Genomic DNA, 17,466 nt, shown 5'->3' on the forward strand with positions numbered 1-17,466 from the left:
TCTCAAAATAAAATGTTAAAAAGAGGACATTTTTAAAGTAAAAATAAGAATGAAAAAGCTAAAAACAGGAAGGTAAAAAGTAAATACATACACACACACATATATGTGTGTTGTTAAATGATTAAGAAAATATCTTTAAAAGAAAATAAAAACTTAAAAATATGAGCGAGAGGAGAGGGGAATGAAAGCAAAGCATACGGATCTTAAACCAAAATCATTGGAGAGGCTGGGCATCTCCTGGTCTGGTGTTTGAGCAGCAGAAACTCTGATGGTCCGGAGTTCCGATGATGGTCTCAACCCTGCCAGTCTTCCAGCAGACCAGAGGCAGCCCTGCCTTCAAGCAGTTGGTGGGAAAACCGGGGCATCCTGGTCTCTGCTTTCTTCCCAGGCGTGTAGGGTGACTCACCAAGTCTACCGATGAAGTCCGCACTCGAGACGCCCTTAGCATCCTGACGCCCTAGTGGGTATTTGCTAAGTGTTCTAGAGGGTCGGGAGGCTGGTGGAGAGAAGCCAAAGGGGATGGGGCACAGCGACATTGTCAAACTCCACTTCCCAGGAAACTGTATTTTTTTAAGGTTTATTTATTTATTTTGAGACAGAGAGAGAGAGAGAACAAGTGGGGGGGAGGGTCTGAGAGAAAGGCAGAGAGAGAATCCCAAGCAGCCTCTGTGCTGTCAGCACAGACCCTGACACGGGGGCTCGAACTCATGAACCGTGAGATCGTGACCTGGGCTGAAGTCAGATGCTCAACCGAGTGAGCCACCCAGGCCCCCCGAGGGCTCGATTTTTTAACGATGAGAATGATAATGATAATCATTAAATGTGTCTAGCACCACACTGGGTGGACATTGTCCCACAGACGGTCTCACTTTTAGAGCTCACACCGGCCTTCTAAGTGTCATTTTTCATAGATTCATATTTCATAGATTCTGTAAGATGAACCTGTATCTTACAATCTCTGTGATAAGAGAGCTTTATCTTGTGGTTTGATGGCCCATGGGTTTTCTTAAAGGCACATAAAAAATGGTGGCTCTGACAATTTATGGTGTGTGTTCGATTTGATGGGATACAGTAGATGCCACTCTCCACGTTTTCCGGATGAGAAAACTGAGGGTCCAGGAGACCAGACAAGCTGCCTGAGATCCTACGCAGGTGCACGTACGTCACCATGGTTGGTGATCACCATGGCATCTGCTGGTTACGGATACCAAAACGTGTTCATTTTTCCCCCTGGAAATCATCTGACCCACCCCGAGGAGGTCCAACCCCAGAACGTGCGAGCGGACAAAGCTCCCAGGAGACAAGCTGGTAGAAGCCGGTTCGTGGGCATGGGAGCGAGGTGCGGGGTGGGGGGCGGGGCGGATCTCACCTGGGTTCTCCACCCCACCCAGTGCCAGGCACGAGGCACGAGGCACGAGGCTACCCCTTCCCAAGACCTGCTTTTTGTTTTCTCGAAAGGTGTATTTGTTGTTGTGCGAGCAGGAGCAGCGTGCAAGCAGGGGAGGGGCAGAGAGAGAGTGGGCAGAGGATCAGAAGCCGCGCCGACAGTGAGCCTGATGAGCCTTGATGCGGGGCTGGAACCCATCCACCGCGAGATCATGACCTGGGCCAATCACAGTCGGTCGCTCAACCCACCGAGCCACCCAGGTACCCCTGCCTTCTGCTTTTAACATCTTTCCTATTTCCTTATCCCCCCCCCCCCCCCGCCCCCGTTTTTGATTCATTTTGGTTTGTTTGTTTTCTTTCTGCTTTTGTCTTCCCCGCTGCTGGTTCCATCAGGGAGGCAAGGAGACCCTCAGCTGGAGGGAAGTATCAGGCTCCCATATTATTTTTCTCTTCCACTTCTCTCTCCTTCGCAGACAGCTGGCTGGCTGCCTCGGAGATCGGCAAACTGGAACAGGAGCCGCAGAAGCACTGTGTCCACTGCACCGCCAGGCCAGGAGAAACAATATTATCTCCTTGTGAGAACAGTTTGGTCCCGTCATGCTTTGATTTAACCTTACAAGGAAAAATGGCCAGTTACGGAGTCATTTTCCCGAATGTTGTTGGAGCTGCCTGGCGGTCCTTCGCGCTGGATGGTAATGGCCCACATCTGGAGAAGCCTGGTGCGATCTCCCTGGACACCTTGGCTTTCTGGTTTCAATCAAAGTGCCTTATCAGTCTCTCCCGAGTGTTTACAAATGTAGAAATGAATTTGTGAAGAGCCCATGGAAATGTAGAGCTGAAAGGGATCGTTTGATCCAAGCTCCTCATTATATAGATAAGGAAAGTGGGGGGGGGGGGGCGCGGAGAGGGGTAGTGGCTCGCCAAAGCCACACAGGACCGCAAGCCAGGTCACTGGCTGGAGGTCATCCAGGGGTTTTCCTTAGGATAAGTTACAAAAGATTTGCAACAGTGTTTGGTGGTGACAGCCTGTTGACCTACAGCAGGCTACTTGTCTGTACTGTGCATTAGCCTTCTAACTAAATTTCCTTGCCTCTGGCTCTCCCCTCACTAATTAATGTGTACGTGCTGCAAGATACATCTTCGGGGTTGAGCCGCTAATCACATCTCTCCCTGCTCAAAAATTAAAACAATAGAATAGAATAGAATAGAATAGAATAGAATAGAATAGAATAGAAAAAATAGAATAGAATAGAATAGAAAAAATAGAATAGAAAAAATAGAATAGAATAGAATAGAATAGAATAGAAAAGAATAGAATAGAATAATACTTGGAAAGATGGGGAAAAAAAAGTGAATAGAGTTTGAAAACTTTCAGGAATGAGTCAGACTCCCTCATGGAATCAAGTCCCATTTAAAATGTTTGGTTTCCTTCCCCCTGAAAACAAAGAACAGACAAAGAAAAGAACATGATCTCTTACTGGACTCGTGAAACAATCACCCAAGTGATCTCCCTGCTTTTCTTCTTGCTGCTCTGTTAATGAAGTGTTCGCACCGTGAACCGAAGCGAGCTTCGAAAACATAAACCAGACCGTGCCACTCTCCCGTTCAAAGCCCTCCCTCCCAGCGGCCCCTCAGCACGCCTAGAATAAACCTGATTCCAAACTGTGGCTGACGCCACTCTCCAGGCTCAGTCGCTTGCCACCTCTCAGACCATGTCTTCTACCCTTCTCACCTCCTCTAGCCCCACTGTCTCCCGTTCTGTTCTTTGGCTCTACTAGGCTTATTCCTGCCTCAGGGCCTTTTCACTTGCTTTCTCTCGCATCAATCCCCTTGTATTTTATGATTTATGGCCGACTTCTTTTTTTTAATCTCAAATGGCATCTCCTCAATGAGACCTTCCCCAATCGTGCTATATAACATAGCAACCTCCCCTCCACTGATTTCCATGTTCTGTTTTCCTCCATAGCTCTTACTACCTAAAACTATTTTTTCTCATATACTTGTGCGATATCTGTTTACCTACTTGGTTACCGTCTGTCCTTTCTTAGTGTCCACCCATCTCCACACACTAAAATGTAAACTTCCTGAGAGCAGAAACTCACTCTTACTTGCTTTTCTGTTTCCAGTATGTGAAACGGCATCTAGCACCCAGCAGACAAAATTGAATTCAATTTTTTAAAAGCTTACAAAAGCCTTGGTCTCTGCGCCCTGGGAGGTAGTCTTGATTCCAAAGGGTCCTAAGTGCCACCTTTTCTTGGAGCAGAAGATGGCTGGGGTGGTAGTAATTGAGCAATGTAGACCAAATGGACTGGGTGTGATCACAGGGCTCAGTCACACATCAAGGGGCCAGAACGTTTATCTACCAGCATATGAGGAGATTTCCTGCCTCCTGAGTCCCAAGGGTCTGACATAGAAGGTATCTTTGTAGACTGACACAAGTTTGGGAAAGGAGTGGTCCTGGGTATTTCATTTTCTCCTGGAATTTGAGTTAAGAGGATTTATGACTGCCAAGCAGATACGAATTTACCTGGAGATTACCCTTAAGCTTTAGGGCTCCTCGTTCGTCCAAGTGCCTTCCAAGGCTCTGAGAAGGGCTCCAGCAATGTGCGTCATCATATAAATCTGCACAATGTTCTAAAGGAAGCCATTTCACTTAAATCAGCTCGTGCCTCTGCCTCTGTGCTACACCTTCCAATATGTCATGCATCCCCCGGTGTGAGAAGGCCTCGGGCATCGCTGGGAGTTGGCTGAGGGGACGTTGGGTTGGCAGCGCCTTTGGCTTGGGGTTAGTGAGAATAACTGCTGTGAGCCACCATCCCCTCCACGTGTAGCGAAGTTATGATCGCCATCCTGGTGTAGGAAAGACTTCTGGGACTAGTTCTACCACTCACTCTGCTCTGGCGGGGCCAGGGGTGGGATCCCGACGTGAACACAGGTGCTATTCTGCAGCAGCAGAAACGTACGGACAGTGGAGGAGAAACGATATTTGCAGTCTGTGGGGCCAGAAGCTAGTCTGTGGAAAACACTGAAAACCATCAGATGTCCAAAATTGTTAAGTAGGAGATTTGGTTCTCCTCGGCACCTAGTCAACATGGAAGTTCTTCCCTGTTAGGCACATACTCAACGAGGCCGCATGTGCAATGATAAATGCTCCTTGCACGAACTGCATCAGAATTTATGGGCATTCCTGCAGTCACAGGGCACAGACCTCTACGTACCGGTACTGACAGTGGGTATGTCAGTGCCACGTCTCCTATCTTTGGCATCCCAGGGTCTCGGATCCCATCTTAGTGTATCTGATCTAAATGGGGTCTGACCCATCTGGTTCGCCCACAGTGTGTGTCAGTTCCGGAAGAAATTGTACCTAAAATTATCGCCCAGGCCACAAAATAGGCTGTATGGACAAGTATTTCGGGGACACCACCCCTGCACGTATCAACAAGTCGCTGTATGTAGTTTGAGAATAAGTTGATTATGTAATTATGTAGCTCAATCAAACACAGAGGCAATTTTTAAAGCGCACCGGAATTTCTCTTGGCATGCCCTGATTTGGGATTGATTTTGTACATGTTTTTTTTTTTTTTTTTTTCAGAATTACTGAGTATACCTGAATTCAAATCTTATGAGAAGGAGCTATCTCGGTGGAAGCCAGAAATATGAACTGAAAAGGATACCGGTTGAAACTTTAAGTGTCAAAAACTGTTGAGGGCTTACTGAAATCTCTGCTGGTCATACTGGGTGATGAGTAAAGAATCATTGATAGCTGGGGAAATACAGAGAGTGAAGTTGACAACATAGCCAAAGAGAAGATCCTGAGGTTCGGGACACCCTTAAACAGAAATTGGAGGAGAAAAGATAAAAATGGTGGAGAATGAGATAATTTGTACTCTCAAGGGAATGCGCAAAGGTCAAAGGTCAAGTGTGGCTTCATATTTATGGATTCATTGTGCCCTTTCATTGGGCTCTGTTGACATGAGCAGTAATTTCATTCAGCTTGATTTGGTGAAAGGCCCGTTTTTAGTAACACAAAACTCTTTATATGACGTCCAAGGACATCAACGTCAAACTGGTTAATTAATGTCATCAATTCAAAAACTATTGAAGAGGAGTCATACAGCATAAAACTTGAAATGTTCTGAAATCCCACAGCTCATATATGAAAGAAACTTTGTAGAGACTTACCCAAATTTGATGATAATCCTGATAATTTATAGGACATGCTCAATAACAAGGTGTGAAGCGGAGACTTTCTCTAACTTATCCATAATAAAAACAAATTTGAAGAGTCCATGCTGGAGGAAGACAGACTTAACTATCTGTTCCCTCTGCAGAAGATATTACAAAATTATTACCCTACGGAGAGGTCATAAAAGATGATGTAGCCAAAAGTATAGGTAAAAAGCTGATTAAGGAAAACAAAAATTGAGGATATTACGGTCTTTGCCAGCTTTTAAAAATGTGTCGCTTGTGGTGATTTATTTTCTCATGCTAAATAAATATCCACTCTCGAGACTAATTTTGTGTTCAAAATTTTGTGTTCTTTTTTCCTAACTGGGCCTTCACAAGGGCAAACCATGGGAGCTTTAGGCCACACCAAACGTGAGTTAATCTGTGGCCCTCAGATGGAAAAGCATGGGACGCAAGCCTCTTGTAGCAGGACCAAGGGACTGAAGGGGTAGGAATGTCCTGTGTAATGTACTACGCAAAGTTCTTACTTGTTGAAACACTTAGTTACACCTTGCAACAAAGCAAGGTTCACTATAGGGCAGAACAGCTCATGAAAAAAAAAAAAAAAGCATCCTTTTATCTGTCTGCCTCAAAACATTGTTTTCATTTTTTTTCCTGGTCGGCTGGGTTGTCCCCCCTAAATTCATGTCCACATGGAATCTCTGAAGGTGACCTCATTTAGAAATAGAGTCTCTGTAGACATAATCGGTTAGGTTGCAATGAGGTTATGCTGGATGAGGGTGGGTCCTAAATCTGGTGATTTCGTAAGAAGATGGCTACGTGAACAGAACAGAGACACAGAGGGAAGGGGCCGGTGGGGACTGAGGCAGAGATTGGAGGCATGCTGGAACAAGCCTACCTTCCAGGTATGCTGGAAGCTCAAAGAGGGAAGAGGGATTCTCCCCTAGAGCCTGGGGAGGGAGCATGGCTCTGCCGAATGCCCTGATTTTATACTTCTTGCCTCCAGCGCTGTGAAAGAATGTATTCCTGTTGTTTTAAACCGCAGCCACATTTGTGGTAATTTGTTACAACAGGCCTAGGAAATTAACACCCCCTGGTCCCGGGTGTACTGTGGGTGAGGGGTGGCAGGTGCTAAAGGTCAGCGTTTCAAGAGAGGTAAGCAGAAAAAGCCCCTGTCCTCTATCACTCCGTGACTTTGCTGCAGAAACAGACATTCATGGTGCTTTACTATGTACTAATTGCCATCAGGCAACAAGAGGGGACGGAGCGAGCAGTTAGAGTTAGCCCTGACCCCATCATGGAGTTTCCAAGCAAGCAGAGAGATACGTCATGAATAAAAAGATGGCTGCTTCCAGGAGAGACAGAGCAGAGCAGGGATCCGGACCACGTCTCCCAGGGGACTTCCTGTGGCGGCAAGATGACAGGTTAAGGGGGCAGGAGTGGTATGGAACTGGGCCAACAGCAAACCAGAGAAGCACTTGGGTGCAGAGAGAGACAGAGAGAGAGAGAGAGAGAGAGAGAGAAGGAGGTGGAATTCCAGTATTTTCTATGAGGAGGAAATTTTGAAGAGAAGGGGATACATCTAAAGGTGATTTTTCAGAAGGATTTCTGCTTGGGATGCTGTGCAAATTTTCCAGTGTGTGTCTTTGACAAAATGAGCAATGCAACTGTCCATAACTATTCAAAGTTTTCAGAGCGAGACCAAGGTTTCTTTGATGTGGCATCTTATATATACAGGACCATGAGACCTTTTGGCTTTCTGTGGGTTACCCACGGACACAAATATTTTGTAATGGAAGGTGGCACATGAGCTGGCCAGGAGAGGAGCAGCAAAGTGCCAGTCAAGACTAGCGAAGGTGAAGACAGTCTATTTGGGAGCTACTCTTTGTCTCACCCTATGGTCCCCACGACCTGACGCAAGCACCTCCCCAGGGAGCAACTTATTGTAGAGAGGGCCATCATCTCTCTGGGGCGTTGTGACTACTGGTCCCAATATTGGTGTCCCCCTCTCTTGGCCCCGCCAGAAGTATGAAACAGCCAGAGCCCCCTGGCTTCACAGAACACTCTGGGGGATCTTTTTAGTCTTCTCAAAGCTCCATGGAGACCCTTGCTAACTTCCTCTCTTCATCCAGGTGTAACCTCAGAGAACCCTCTGTACTCCCTTCCTTCTCACTGGCCCCCCTTTCTACTCCGAGAGTGCATTTGTCACAGGACCTGAACACATCCTTAGCTGCTAATGTGGTATGTTATTTCTAAGACTTTTATGTTATAAAGTTCATGATGAAATTCTATCCCAGGGCCCAGGTGGTTTCAAGAATGTTTCCAATGTTCTACTTATTTAGAAGTGAGGGGGGCTAGTCTTCAAAAAAATCCCTTTACATCTTGGCCAAGTCCCTGATGTACAGTTGGACCACATCATAAAAGACTCTCAAATGGTTATGGCCAGTGTCATTGGATTGGATCATCTCCCTACCCCGATGATGAGTCTGCGGGATTGGGCCCGTTCCCAAGCCCAGAGAAGTTTCGACTGCACACTCGGGCACCTGGGGAGTTGGCTGCCGCCATCTGCTTTCTTGGAAACTAAAGAGGAAAAGGCATCTGTCGGGCTGTGCTCCCTTGGTATTAGCCCTACTGACTCTAAACAACATTCGATTGAAAATAAGCTCCCAAATGATGTCAGATTTGGGAAGAAATCGCATCCTGAGCATCACTCATGGCTGGCAGTCAAATCTTGATTTTTATTTTTGTCTCTCTCTTGTCTTTCCCAGAAAACATATTCTCTTCTTGCCGGGGCTCAAAGCCTGCACTTTGCACCTCCGCGTGCACTTGGGGAACTCCAGGTGCTTTCACACAGGGTAGGAGACGGGGAGGGGGTTAGACTTGGTGCTGTTTCTTGAGGGCTGTGTGAACCTGGATGGGTCACTTTGCTCTCTGTTTGCATTTTCTCCAAATGCACAGTGAAAGTGGAAATGCCAAATCATGAACTCTCCACATTCTGATGGGAAGGAGACTGCTTTCTTCCAGAGACCCGTGATTCTCATCATCTGTAATGTATTACCTCTTATTCCAGATGACATTGGCGATTTTAGCAGCAGAGTATGGTTCCAAAAGTCCTGTATCTTTTTTTTTTTTAATTTTTTTTAATGCTTATTTTTGAGAGAGAGAGAGAGAGAGGGAGTGAGGGAGGGGCAGAGATAGAGGGAGACACAGAATCCAAAGCTGTCAGCACAGAGCCCGACACGGGGCTCAAACCCACAAAACTGTGAGATCATGACCTGAGCTGAAGTCAGATGCTTAACTTGACTGAGCCACCCAGGCGCCCCAGTCCTGTATCTTGTATATTAGCCTAACTGAACAATTCAAGGGCCTCTGCAGGATCATCACATCAAATAGTTCTTGGAGAGTCGATCACAGTATATTATTTATCTAAATGGTACCCCAGAGTTGTGCAAATTGGCAGGGCCTGAGGATGTGGTGGGGATCATAATCATCATTATGGTATCTCTCAGTTCTTTGATCAAGACACTAATCTCAGTGGCTGCTGCCCCCTTTGCTAGGGAGGGGGGACCTTTAGGGGCTTCCCCTTGGCCTTTCCTTTTTGGCTCCTTCTTCATGGATTAGGAGGCCAACATGTGGATCTGTGAGTTCCTGAGACTATGTTTCGAACACTATATTTAGAAATTCCAGGACAGATTCGGAGTTTCCACTGAACTTACCACGAAACAAAATTGAGTCAACATTCCATTTATCACTTGGCCTCTAAATAGATTTAATAGTTCTCATTCTACCTGCTAGGCTGCAGGAGGTTCTGGGCCCTAGGACTTAGTGTTTAATTAAGGCCTCTGCCTAGTCATTCCTCAGAGGTACCTACACCCTGTTGAAAAGACACAGGTCTCTTTGGGGAAGGCTAGGAGAAAGAGTTACAGGGCCTACTTTCAATATTTTTACATGATTCACGCTTCCCTTTTGAAGGCTACTTGGCCATACGCCCATGCAAGGAGCCCTGGGTTCGTTCAGATACCCAAATTGCATTGGGGATGGCAACAATGTTAGTAGCATAATACCTCGGTGTCATAAAACCTAGAAGTATGCAAATCAAGTAGGTCCTTATTGAGATACCAGTCTCTTTGGGGCTTAAGGAATCCCAAGGTCATGGCACCTTCCACTCTTGTCCCTGCAAGTCAGCCACTTGCTGCATATTATGGTAACCACGCCTACTTTACAAATGCAGGTGAAATGCTTCTAATCGTCCCCACTGGTGTTTCCTCTTCCCAGTGAAATTCGTGCCTCCATTTTACCCGGAACTTGACCCATCAGCATCCCCAGCCTAGAGAAAAACACCATGAAACCACTCGTCAGTGATGCTGGCCCTCGCTTCATCAACGCAGATCTTAAGTCTTGCTAGGAGAGTGTGTTCAGATCAACTAAGCAATCGCTGATAGGGAGTAGGCGGTCACCCCTGATGAATCCACTCGAGCATTCCCGTCCCCCAAAGACTTTGAATCCAGAGTCCCTGGAAGGATAGGCTACTGATAACGTCCGCGAGGTAAGTTAACGTTTTTCTCCCTTTGGCTGAGGCACTCTCAAAGTTCATCGCTACACTTGTTCTCCAGTGTTTTGTGCTTCTCACCTCAGGTCTGACTTTGAAACTCCCTCCTTTTCATTCTCTAAAGCACTCATGTATTTATTTGATTCTAATTATGAATCTGAAGACAATGGTGGGAGACAGGTAGTTACCTTGATTGGTGCTTCTGGACTTCCAGGGTACCCTTGAAAGCGTTCCTTGCATTCCTTTGCAATCTCTAGGGAAGCCTTCTTTTTTCATCTGTACCCTCACTTTTACACAAGAGACAACGGGTATGGTGAGGCTGGGAATTCATTTTATATGCCGCTTTGTTAGCCCAAGGCTTGGGTTGCATTTGCTCTCTCTCTGCCTCAGCTTTGTAGATGTACATTACAAAGGACTCTTTGCTTGCCCAAGGCATGAAAGCTTCCCAGATCTTAGTTTGTACCTTGAGCAGAGAATTTAGGGATTTGAGTTTGTAATTATCTTTCTTTGAGCTATTGGTGGCTTTCCAATGTGGTCCTTGAATCCCACATGCATGTTTTATGGTCCTAGTGTTATGGGCCATGGGCTAGTATGATGGTCCTCCAAACTTTGCTCGTAGTGTGCCCTCAGCCAATAGTTTAGTCATTGTTGTGATTATCGTTTGTTACCGCCTGCCATAAATTTCTCAATGTCTATTCCTAGCGATGAATGGCAATTACTCTGCCTTTAGCTCCCTTAGATTAGATAGATGATCCAAAATTCCTGTCCTTCTAGATGTCCACCCCTCATCCTCTCAAGCTTTCTGGATTGCAGCTCATTCCTGGACACTCAGTTGCAAGTAACAGAACTCACTCTGGTCGACTGTGGAAAAATAATGCACCGGAAGGGTATTAGGTAACAGAATTCGGGGGAAATTTGGTATGAATAAAGGAGGCAGGGGAGTAGGGAACCCAGCCACGCTCATGTCCTGGGCACAGACTGGTTAAGATACCTCAATGGCACCACCACTGTTCTCACCGCTCCCCCATGATGGCCACTTGACATGTGCTGGTGCTGGACTCTTGCTGCCGTCATCTGGACTGAGGACAATTAACACCATCTCCATGTCTTTGGGTTATTTCTTTGAGGTTCCAGGTTAGGTGGAATCATCTGACGGGATGTGTCCATTTCATTTGCCTTTCCAGGGAGTGCGGGGTTGGGGGGAAGGGTTTCTGCTATTCAGCCTCTGGGGAGGGCAAGATGCTGGATCTTACCAATACGCCACACTGTGGATGACTACCCACAAATAGGAAGAGGGCTTGAACACTGGGCAGGGTAAACAAAACCAAGCCAAGAGTAGGACCACTGTGACGTTTTTCACTCATTAAATAATCGTTGGTTGAGTATTCTCTCTGTTCTATGCCAGGCTGTGGTTTTTAGTCTACTAATATGGGTGAACAGAGTATTATGTACAGGTGCTTCAAAGAGTTCTATAAACAACGAGCCGTTCAAATGTGTAGTTCATCGTTACTTTTATCATGTCAATTGTAGTGCCACCTCTGGGCCTTCGCATCTGCTGCTCCCTCTATTGGAAAGTCTCTTCTCCCAGAGGGCTCATGGCTAACTCCTCACTCCCTTCCCTTTTCTGCTGAATTAAGCTATGCCAACTCGGCTAAGATGGAACCCGCCTTTTCCAGAATCCCTGCTCCTATACCCTTCTAGGTTAGAGTTGACAGAAAAAGAATATGCATGAGATTTGGACAAACGAAGTAGAGCAGCGGCCCTTCCTTTCGGAAAGTTGTTATGGGCAGATGCGGTAATGGATGGATCCAGAAATGCCTGGCAAGTCCCACCTGCACCAACTCTTTGGCTATGGCCCGTACGGGTGATAGCTGTAGAAGCAACAGCTCTCCATCGACCTTCTCCTGAGCTTTCTTCATGGTCCCCTTCCATGGCTGCACACCTGGGCTTCCCAGAGTCCCTGTAAGCTGCAATTTGTCACCACATGCTGATGCTTCAGGAGGACCAATGAATGACTCTCACCCAACTATAAGTCAGACCTTCCCCGGCTCCTCCCTTATCTGTGTAAGGTCTAATTCCTATGATAATTTTCTTATTCCAATAATAGTCACAGTGGCTCTGATGAACCCAGATGGCTATATCTCTGCTCAAAGGTTGCCTTACCTTTGTACAAAATTAGTAACGCCTCTGGCTCCAGGACTCTCTACCCTCTTAACTGTGCCTTACTTTTCTCTGTGGTCATCGACGATACGACATGTGATTTGTAAGTTTCGTTGTCATCTCTTTCTCCCAGACTACAGTGTAATCTCCATTAGGGCAGAGACTTGGCCTGGTATACTGTATCCTCAGTGCTGAGCATGGTGCCTGGCACTTGTAGGTGCAATATTTCATATGAATGAATGAGTCCCTTACTTTTCATCTTCTACTAAATAAGGTTTTATCAGAAAAAAAGTTCTGGCGCTCAAGAAATTTAAAATAGCTCTCTTGGACTCTGTTTCAGGGATTGGGCATATAAACGGTGCCTGCCAGCACATAGCAGGTGCTTAATAAATATTTGCTATATTAATATAAATGAATGAATGGGTGAATGAGCAACTAAATAGCTTTTTCCTAAAGGAGCCCACACTATCCCCAGATGTTGGAGAAAAGGACATAAGAAAAAGAAGATACTAGAGGTTCACAAAGTATATTTTGACCAAACATCAAATGGCTAAGTGTTAAAATCTGCTTAAAGCATGGTATAACCATCACAGAAGGAGAATTTCTGAGAGAAAATTTTGAATATGATTATAAATTATTATCCACTTATCAAAATTTCTAGCATCAAACTTCAAAAGTTTGATAAGAAAGGGTACAAACAATAATGTCTCAGCACTGCTAGCTGTCCTATTTTTGCTTAAGCTTCTAAAAAAGTTTTAGGTTCAAAAAATATAACCTGCTTAGAAATACTCTTATAGAAACATCAATCTATGTCCCTTTATAACTATTGAAAATTTTGAAAAAAATATTAACCGCCTTTTAAAAAAAAACATTGAATATGCCAGCATGTTAGTCTTTTGATAATAGACATTACTGAACTATAGATTGACTATCATACAAAGCACAGGAGATTTCTTTTGTACTGAGTTACTCCTAGAATGATTATACGTGTCTGAAAATAGTTAACCAGATATTGAAAATTCATCTGGAAGACTTGCCCTGTTGGAATTATTGACGTTATCAGATACCAAGTTGACCTGTGCAGGCATGCGATCACCGGTCACACACCAGTGCCTGCCAGAAATGAGACCAAAAGGGTCAAAACCCTGTACTTGGGAGTCTCAGCAAGCTCTCATCTTCTCAGCAACTCTGTCGGGGGAGAGTGTACACGGGGCAGCTCTCATTTAACCCACTTCATGAAGGGGGAGAGCCTGAGGTTCAGAGACTTGAAGTGAGTTGACGGCATGGGAGGTACCAGCGCTGGTTTGGGGACGGTATTTTCTGGGTTCTTTGCTCAGTGTCCTTCCTATAGTACGGGCCCTTCACTCTCATATCCAGTGAAGCAGAACTTGAGGTAGACTTGAGCGCCGGTAGTTCTTTGGGAAGTGATCCTAGGGAGCACTTGGAGTGACCGAGGAGGGACGCCAAGGCAAGGGTGCTCCACGGAGTTCACCACCGCTTTGGACCACTAGCACGTGACCCCACAAAACTTCTGAGGGGCCTTCTAGATTGCACGTCTGACATTTAAACACTGGATCAATGGTGGCCCTGTGGGCTCCAGCCTCCGACCCCTGCTTTCTTTGTTGCACATATGACAGTGCCCATGGCTTTCCACAGGCTCCCCGTGACAAGGCAGCAGAGAAGCTCATGGGACCGGAAGTGAGAAAAATGGCCAGGGGCTGACCCTACAAGCCAGAGCACCTGGGTCAGAATTCTGGCACTGCTGTCTATGTGACCTGGAGAAAGCTATTTAACTTCTCTGTGCCTGCTTCTCTCCCTGGAAAATGGGAGGAGAGGAACAGTCACTTCACCATACGGTTGACTTGGTTTTACCCGTGAAAAAGTGCGTAGACACATGGGAAATGCTTCGAGGGTGTTCGCTCCACGGCAGGGTGTGGGCAGACGGTATGGCTTCTGGAAGTCTAGGTTTAGGACGTGCCCAGGGTGATGGAAGCGGCGTGCTCAGCCAAGGAGTGATGTGGTCAGAGGATGCTTTCGGGTGATCAGCTGCCAGCCTGCTCTGCCCGTGCTCAGGGGCCCCAGAACCGAGAGCGGGGGGCTGCAGGGGACACCGAGGCTCTGGCTGACAAGTCCCATCATCCCAGGTACAGCCAACTACCGACCACGTCCTCCTAAGGATCAACAGAGAGATGAAAAAGAAGTTCCTGGCATTGCCTGCCTGGCCTCCGTCCCAGAGGATATTGATATCAAATGACAATGGTCTGGTGCCTTAGGGACTGGAAAATAGAAGGAAGCCTGCTGTTTGTTTACATTATTTAGTAGCTTGGCGTGGTTGAAGGAACCCAGGTTTAGACTTTCAGATTCTTTTTTGTGTCCTGGCTTCAGTGACCCTTGGTAAGTTCTTGACCTCTCTTGAGCTTTAAGGGGGTCCGTAAAATAAGGAAAATGTATCTACTCCATAGGATTTTTGAAAACTAATTAATTTTTGAGATCATGCTATACCAAACCTCAGTACTAGTTAGGGCTCTTAGTAGGCCTTCAATAAACGGAGTGTTTTGAAGTCGATATTAATACGATGATGATGATAATGGTTATAGGAGAAAGGAGTAAAAGGCATGAGGTATGTACATTCACCCAGCATGGTATTTGGTATATAGTAGGTGCTTAATATTGGCTTGCATCTGTCTATCGTCCCCTCTCATAGGACCCCTTGTCTTTTCTCTGGAGTCTCCGTTGCCACAGCAGTCGACGTCTGCACATCCCATCTCTGGCTCACAGTCCTACAACCAAGTGTGAATTTGCATTTCTCCTCAGTTCTCTCGTGCCCCCGATGACCCTTTAGGGAACCCCTTGGAGGTTCCCACTGACTTACCAGTGGCACTGCCTCTCAGTGACTTGCACATTAGCAGCTGCACTTTCTCATGGGCCCAGGCCCTTGTGATCTCAGCGGGACACCCCCCCTCCTGACCATTTCCCTGGCCCATCTCAGGACGGTTGAGACGGAACCCACTCTGTTGTAGATTCTCTGCCAGGGCTCTCTTCCACCACCCACAGTCCAGCCTGTCACGAGGCTTTGAGAGTAAAGCCCATTTTCCGTACAAAAGCAAGGACTGGTTTTAAGCACCACTCTTCGTTTTGTGTATGGCTTCATGTTTTTAAAAGTCCCTTCCCATCATTCGTCCCCTTTGTAAGCAGATTTATTGGTCTGCAGTTGCTAAATGCGTACTTAGTCCTGGAGTACACAGTGTTGTGTTAAAAGATCTGGTCTTCAAAAAAGGGAGCTTGCAAATTCACTCACCAGATTCGGACTGAGGAGTTAATTGAAGTCAGCTGGAACGCTGAATGCTCTACAGCCTTTTCCCGTCTTGTTTTCACAGGCAACCGGAGAGCTTAGCACAAGAAGCTCTCAGAGCCCTAGACCTGGAGCTCTCAGAGGAGAAGCTTTTCTCCCTGTAGTCTTTCATTTGGCAAATATTTATTGAGCAACTACTACATGCCAGGCATTGTTATAGGTGCTAAAGGAAAAAGGGGGAGCAGACAAAAATTCTTGCCCTCACGGAGGGCATCCTAGAGTGGGGGAGCAGGCAGAAAAGAGACAAAATAAATACGTGAAATGCATGTGTTGAATAGTAGCAAGTATTAAGGGAAAAGTGAAGGCTGTAAATTGTGGGGATTGGCATTGTGGGCACTTGGGGATGGCCTTGGCGTCGGTGAGAGGGTTGAGCTGTCCCCAGCACTCTGCTGGGCATTGTAGAAACACAGATGAATGAACAAGGCACAACCACTGCTCTCATGGGAATGCGGCAGGCGCTGTGGACTCCCACCCAGATGTACCCAGGGGAGCCTGAGGAGAGGTGGCATGAGTCACACCCGGTAGTGCCCCCTGTGGGTGCTCTTCCTCCGTGCCTTCCCCTGCACTAGAATGACAAATACCAGAGCCGCCTTGGAATGCAGGCAGGTGTTGCAGTTGCCAGAGCCAAGGTCAGCCTGAGTCCTTGAGGCGAGCTGCCCACTGACCTGGAATCCCCACTCAGGACTGGTGAGTGAGAAAGAAAGAAAGAGAGAAGGGGAGACAGAGTATCCAAAGTGGGCTCCGTGCTGGCAGTGGAGGTCCCGATGTGGGGCTCGAACCCACGAACCGTGAGGTCTCGACCTGAGCCGGAGTCTGACGCTGAACCGACAGAGCTACCCAGGTGCCCCGGAAGAAAGAAACTTCCATCTTGCGAGTGCCCTTCTATTTTGGGTCTATCTTGTTTGGCTATAGCAGTTTAACGCTCATTTATGGAGTACTGAGGTAGCGTTTCTTAAAAACTAAATAACATTCTTCTATTCATTTATGCCACTGATTGCTATGTGGGTTTTTGTTTGTTTGTTTGTTTTGTTTTTTAAGCAGGCTTCACGCCCAGCAGGGAACCCCACACGGGGCTTGAGCTCACAACCTAGGATGAAGACCTGAGCTGAGATCAAGAGTTGGATGCTCAACTGACCGAGCCACCCAGGCGCCCCAGCTGGGTTTTAACCACGTGGGAAAAAGCTCCGGGAGCAGAGAACAGGAATGTTTCATTCTTTCAACAGGGGGTGGGCCAAGTTGGGAAAGGTAGGACCAAGGAGAAGATACTGGAGCTGAAGGGGAATGGACAAGGATCAAGGATTCACTCTGGGGAAGAAAAGGAGAAAGGGCAACAGGGAATTGAAGCCACAACTTCAATAAAAGCCCAGGGGCATGAAAGCGCCTATTTTGTGATGTGATGTGTGTGTGTGTGTATGCTAAGTCCCTATAATCATGAAGAAATGAAAGCAAATGGCATAGTCCTAAACTGTTTTTCAGTTATTTCAATTTGGGTTTACATTTTTATATGTGGGAAACGCGATGTGGTAAAAAAGCAATGTATATGTTTGAAAGGTAAACATAACTTTTTTTTTTTAATCTTTTTTAATGTTTATTTATTTTTGAGACAGAGAGAGACAGAGCATGAACGGGGGAGGGTCAGAGAGAGAGGGAGACACAGAATCTGAAACAGGCTCCAGGCTCTGAGCTGTCAGCACAGAGCCCGCCCGACGCGGGGCTCGAACTCACGAACCGCGAGATCATGACCTGAGCCGAAGTCGGACGCTTAATCGACTGAGCCACCCAGGCGTCCCTAAACATAACTTTTATTAACATTTCCAAAGGTTGCAAAGAT

At 46.5% G+C, this 17,466-nt stretch overlaps 2 long non-coding RNA genes across 3 annotated transcripts; both read left to right on the forward strand.

The window, feature by feature from the left end:
• The first annotated feature begins 1,422 nt into the window (after window positions 1-1,422).
• Window positions 1,423-6,019, forward strand: LOC123379619. Its single transcript, XR_006584301.1, has 3 exons — window positions 1,423-1,647; window positions 1,860-2,078; window positions 4,979-6,019. It is a non-coding gene; the product is annotated as an uncharacterized LOC123379619 (long non-coding RNA).
• A 241-nt stretch (window positions 6,020-6,260) lies between these two features.
• LOC102902007 lies at window positions 6,261-17,121 on the forward strand. Of its 2 annotated transcripts, XR_006584300.1 has the most exons (4): window positions 6,261-6,479; window positions 7,707-7,815; window positions 9,850-10,120; window positions 16,677-17,121. It is a non-coding gene; the product is annotated as an uncharacterized LOC102902007 (long non-coding RNA). The 2 variants fall into 2 exon arrangements; XR_440913.4 differs by lacking the exon at window positions 7,707-7,815 and having other exon boundaries at window positions 6,268-6,479; window positions 16,677-17,118.
• Window positions 17,122-17,466: the final 345 nt, after the last annotated feature.

Source organism: Felis catus, chromosome C1 (genome assembly GCF_018350175.1).
Source record: "Felis catus isolate Fca126 chromosome C1, F.catus_Fca126_mat1.0, whole genome shotgun sequence".
Lineage (NCBI taxonomy): Eukaryota > Metazoa > Chordata > Mammalia > Carnivora > Felidae > Felis > Felis catus.